Source organism: Rattus rattus, chromosome 1, assembly GCF_011064425.1.
Source record: "Rattus rattus isolate New Zealand chromosome 1, Rrattus_CSIRO_v1, whole genome shotgun sequence".
Lineage (NCBI taxonomy): Eukaryota > Metazoa > Chordata > Mammalia > Rodentia > Muridae > Rattus > Rattus rattus.
This window is the reverse complement of record NC_046154.1, coordinates 1,391,401-1,397,221: the sequence shown is the minus strand read 5'-3', so window position 1 is coordinate 1,397,221 and position 5,821 is coordinate 1,391,401. Positions and strand designations below refer to the sequence as shown.

Genomic DNA, 5,821 nt, shown 5'->3' with positions numbered 1-5,821 from the left:
CTTTTAAATAGTGCTTATTTACATATCTTTATTTAGCATATAGGAGCTGGTGTCATCCAACCACAGTGAATTTAGGTGAGGCAAATAAAGAGATAAACCTCCAGAAATCTGCACTGGATAGAGCCATTTCATATTTCAGACTCCTCATCTGGATGCTGAGTGCCTTAGGTCTCATCTTCGAAGTCACTCATAACTAAAATACTATATTTCCAGGCTTACTGTATTTCCTGTTCTTCCTACATAATGAACTAAACCTAAGAGCGAAGGATTTACCGTGATGTGCGCTGAGAGGCAAAGATAAAGAGTGTGCATACATAATTTAATATTGATGTTTGTGTTCTTTAGTTTGATCACAGAGGAAATAGCGGCTGATGTCATAGCCTGTCTTGTTTTCCATTTAGCTCCCAGGAGGAATTTAGGAGCCATTTCCTTTGACTCAATTTCCCAGACAGCCCTCACGAAAGTGTTTGGAGTGTACAACCAAACTATAAGAGAATTAAGTGTTTCGATCTCCATCACTGGGGAGAAATTTGTATGTGTATGGCCAGAGATTCACTGACAATCCTTGATTGAGAAATTAACACAACATACAATACCAATGAGCTTGCGCTTTATGATCTATAGAAAACAGACTTTGGGTACTGAACAGTTCAACTTCTCTGTTTCACATACAGGGAAGCTGGGCCCCAGAGAGGAGCGAGTTAGGAAAAGGAGTGACCTGGGTTGGTCTCTGATGGCTAGTTTGGCTTTCCCCCCTATCATATCCTGCAGTATAAGTACTTTCATGGTCAGTTCTCACCCAAGAGATAAGGACAGAAAGAATGGGGCTCCTTCCATCTTTGGAGAAGCAGGGCTTACACACCAGAGGCTGACAGCAGTTGTTCCCACACCCATGATGGCAGCCACATGGACTGAGTTATTATTCCACTCAAATCCTGTCCTTCCTCATTCCTTAGAGAGGAGTATATCCTAGCCTCCTTTGACATTGGCTGGGCATGTTGAATGTTTCTTCACTCGTAGTATTCAGGAGCTGGAAGGAAGAAGATTAGGAGATCAAGCCCATCTTATCCTGGGCTACATGATAACCTCATATCAAAGAAAACCAAGACAAAAATAAAAATATATACGTAAATATATAAGTCCACTAAGGCCTCAAAATAAATGAAACAAAATTCAGGACAAAGAAGAGAGAATTGGACTCTCTCTCTCTCTCTCTCTCTCTCTCTCTCTCTCTCTCTCTCTCTCTCTCTCCCTCCCTCCCTCCCCCCCTCCCTCCCATTTTCTTTGAGACAGGGATTCTCTGTGTAGTCCTGGCTGTCTTGGAATTCTCTCTGTAGACTTGGCTGACGTCAAACTCCAAGATCTGCCTGTCTTCACTTCCCTAGTGCTGGGATAAAGGCGTGCACCACCATCACCCAGTGAGACTTGGACTATGGAAGCCTGTTGTGTTGGATTGGGGGGATGGCTCACCAAGTAAAGGTGCTTCCTGTCAAGACTGATGACCTGAGACCCACATGACGAAAAGACAACTCCTGCAAGTTGTTCTCTGACCTCCATACTGGTGCCTTCAATGGTAGGTGATAGATAGATAGATAGATAGATAGATAGATAGATAGATAGACAGACAGACAGACAGATACAATAGGTAGATAGATATATTCTGCTCAGGTGTGCTATTGCACGCTTTTGATCTCAGTAGAGATCAAAGAAGGCAGAGGCAGGTGGCTCTGACATAGTGGGTCCCAGGCCAGCTGGGATTGTATAATGAATGCATCCTTGTATCCAACAACAACAACAACAACAACAACAACAACAACAACAACAACAAGATTGCTCTGTGATAGAGGCTCATAGTCCTCACCTGATAGATAAGGTGTCTTACTTCTAGCGATTACTGCCTAATGAGAGCCTTGCATTTCTAGGGAGGACCCTTCTGAACCTTAAAGAATGCAGAGACTTTTGATAAACTTCACCTCACTGGCATCCTCTTTAATAGAACACTCTGCTCTCACTTTGACAGTTAGGCCTTCGTATCTGCAAGTTCATGGTCTCCTTCTACTTCTCTGAGAAGTCTGGAAGCATCTCGAGTATAAGGAGTATATCACTGGTCCTTCTGAAGCCCTCCAGCCAATGAGGGCATGTGTTTATGTATGATAAAACTCACCATCCATTGAGGGAATGAATGGATGGATGGCCAGGTATATATTGGGCTGATAGGAAATTGTTTACTCCCCAAATTGTATTTATTATATTTCTACATAAGGATTTGTTTCTTACAGATTTGGTAAACTTGGTTTTGCTTGGCTACATAAAATTAAGAAAGGTAGGGGCACAGTGAAATGACCCAGTGGGTAAATGTCCTTGCTGCCAAGCCAGGGGGTCCTGGGACCAAACTCATATCATCAGGCTTGGCAGCCAGGGACTTTACCCACTGAGCCGTATCTGCCAGCCCATTTTTTTATTGTTTGTTTGAGACAAGGTCTCACTATATAGTTCTGGCTAGACGGGAACTTGCTAAGTGGACCAGACTAGCCTCGAACTCATAGAGATCTGCCCAGCCTGTTTTTAATTAAAAAGGGATTACTAGTGCATGCTCTTCATACAAAGTGATGGGCTTCATAATAACTCTTTCACTCAAGTGCACTGTCTACCATTACAGGGCTTTCTCCCACCACCCTCTCCTGTCCCCACATTCAAATTAGCCCCCTTCCCTTGTCCAAATAACATAGTCCCTTTCTGCCTTCACATCACATCTATGTTTCAATGTATGTGTGTATGTATGTGTGTATCAATGTATATATGTATGTATCAATGTATATATGTACATATGTGTGTATGTATGTGTGTGTATCAATGTATATATGTATGTGTGTATGTGTGTATCAATGTATGTATGTATGCATGCATGTATGTATGTACATGTGTGTATGTATGTAACAATGTATGTATGTCTGTACATGTGTGTATGTATCAATGTACGTATGCATGTATGTGTATGTATTTATGTACATATGTATCTATCTATTTATATCTAGAGAGAAGTTTCACACTTGTCCTTTTTTTTTTTTGTTCTTTTTTTTTTGAGCTGGGGACCCGAACCAGGGCCTTGCACTTGCTAGGCAAGCGCTCTAACCACTGAGCTAAATCCCCAACCCCCACACTTGTCCTTCTGTATCTGTCTTTTTTTTTCTTTCCCACATGGACTGTGGTTTCATCCATTCTCCTGAAGAGATGGCCTTCTTCTTTATGCTGAAAAAAAAAAACCCAGTGTGTGTGTGTGTGTGTGCGTGTGCGTGTGCATGTGTGTGTGTTTTTGTGTGTGTGTGTGTGTTTTGTGTGTTGTGTTTTGTGTGTGTGTGTGTGTGTGTGTTTTGTGTGTGTGTTTTGTGTGTGTGTGTGTGTGTGTTTTGTGTGTGTGTTGTGTGTGTAGGTAGGTAGGTAGTCCACATTTCCTTCATCTAGACATCTGTTGATGGAAAACCTAGTCATCTGCAGAAGTAAAGAATGACCCACAGGGCTGGGGAGATACCTCAATGGATGAAGCAGCATGGGGGCCTGAGTTCAGACCCCCAGCACCCATGTGAAAGGTGGGTGTGGTGACCATGTCTGTAACCTAGCAATGGAGGCAGAGAAGAAGGAAGATTCCTGAGGGGACCACCCCATCTTGCTGAAACAGTGAACTCCAGGTTCTGTGTTAGATCCTGGATCTCAAAAAGTAAGGTGGAGAGGGCCAGCAGGGTGGCTACTGAGTAAGGGCTCTTACACCTGAGCCCAATGACCAGGGTTTGATCCCCAGGATCCACACGGCAGAAGCAGAGAACCGAGTCCTGCAAGCTGTTTTCTGAAAATAAAAATAATATATACAAAAGAGAGCAGGGAGAGCTCAGTGTTGACATCTGGTCTCCATACGAACACAGCCACATATAACACATACATACAGCACACAACATACATACACACTACAAAACAGTATTACGGGGGCTGGAGAGATGGCTCAGGGGCTAAAAGCACTGGCTGCTCCTCCTGAAAACTCCTGGTTCAATTCCCAGCAACCACATGGTGGCTCACAACCATCTGTAACTCCAGTTTTAGGGGATTCAACTCCTTCATATGACCTTCCCAGGCATGATGCATGTGGTACACAGACATCCATGCAGACAAAACACCTATACGGATAAAAATATAATAAAAACAATTTAAGGGGCTGGGGATTTAGCTCAGTGGTAGAGCGCTTACCTAGGAAGCACAAGGCCCTGGGTTGGTCCCCAGCTCCGAAAAAAAAGAACCAAAAAAAAAAAAAAAAACAATTTAAACTATGACCTTTAAATTTTATTGCTTTTATTTATCTATGACAATATAATTATATAAAACCCATATGGCTCTTTTTTAATCAAAAGATATATATATATATATTTGTTTGTTTTGAAGATTTATTTTTATTTTATTTATATGAGCATTTGGCAAATTTCCATGCATGTATGTGCATCAAGTACATGCCTGGTGTTCTCAGATACCAGAGAGGGCTCTGATCCCCTGGAACTGAAGTTTTGGATGGTTGTGAAGCCAAATATAGGTTGTAGGAACTGAACCTGGGTTCTCTGTAAGAACAGCAAGTGACCAGGTGTTGTGGCATACACTTTTAATCCCAACACTCTGAAGGCAGAGGCAGGGGGATCTCTGTGAGTTCCAGGCCAGCCCTCTCCTACTTAGTCAGTTCCAGGACTGCTCTTAACCACTGAGCCACCTCTCCAACCCTGTATATTTATTTTGTAATGATACAGAATTAAGGAAGGAAGAAAACAATCTCCTATGATCCTGAAGCAACTATTGTTATAGCAATGGTAATCTTTTTGGTGTTTCTCCAACTTTCTGTTTTCCATACACCGCCTCTGATGTTTAAAGCATGACAGACACCACCGGTCTCAGCTTAGAAATGACACATCTTCCGAAAAAGAAGAATGCTTATTTCTCTCTTCACCGTCTTTCCCCTGGCAGGCCGACATCTGTCACCAGGAAGGTCGAGCTGTGCAGTTTTACAAGATCTGCCCGGGACAAGGGCGGCGATACGCCTGGACCGATGGGAAGGTTTTCCAGTTTCTTAACGCCAAATGTGACCCTGCATTCCTTTCCAAAAGGAATCCTTGGCAGATAAACTGGACTGTCCCCTCCAGAGGAAGACACAGGAAAGGACAGTCGAAGACATTCAAAAGAAAAGAGACCGCGGTGCAGTCAAATTCCAGTGAGCTGTCACCAGTGCGTCTCTGGCTGATTTAAGGGCCGAGAGGAGTCGGGAAAGCTCACGGAGAGCAGGGTAGCAGGGCTGCCAAGGAAGCAAGAAAGGCCAAGCAGGCATCAAAGAAGACAGCAATAGCTGCTGTCAAGGCCCCCACAGAGGCAGTCCTTAAACAAAAGATCGGGAAGCTGTGAAGGTTTCTGCTCCCAGAGTTGGTGGGAAACGCTAATTTGGTAGATCAGAGTTTAAAATAAAGATGTCTTTAACTCTTAAACACACACACACACACACACACACACACACACACACACACACACACACAGAGAGAGAGAGAGAGAGAGAGAGAGAGAGAGATGCTGAGCGTTCCATTTGATAATATTCGGAATCCATTGAAAGGCTAGATTCGAACATGAGAAGTCTTCTTCTTCTTCTTCTTCTTCTTCTTCTTCTTCTTCTTCTTCTTCTTCTTCTTCTTCTTCTTCTTCTTCTTCTTCTTCTTCTTCTTCTTCTTCTTCTTCTTCTTCTTCTTCTTCTTCTTCTTCTTCTTCTTCTTCTTCTTCTTCTTCTTCTTCTTCTTCTTCTTCTTCT

The 5,821-nt window shown here is 42.9% G+C and overlaps 1 pseudogene; it reads left to right on the top strand.

The window, feature by feature from the left end:
* The first annotated feature begins 4,903 nt into the window (after window positions 1–4,903).
* Window positions 4,904–5,462, top strand: LOC116886520 (annotated as a pseudogene).
* The last annotated feature ends 359 nt before the right edge of the window (window positions 5,463–5,821 follow it).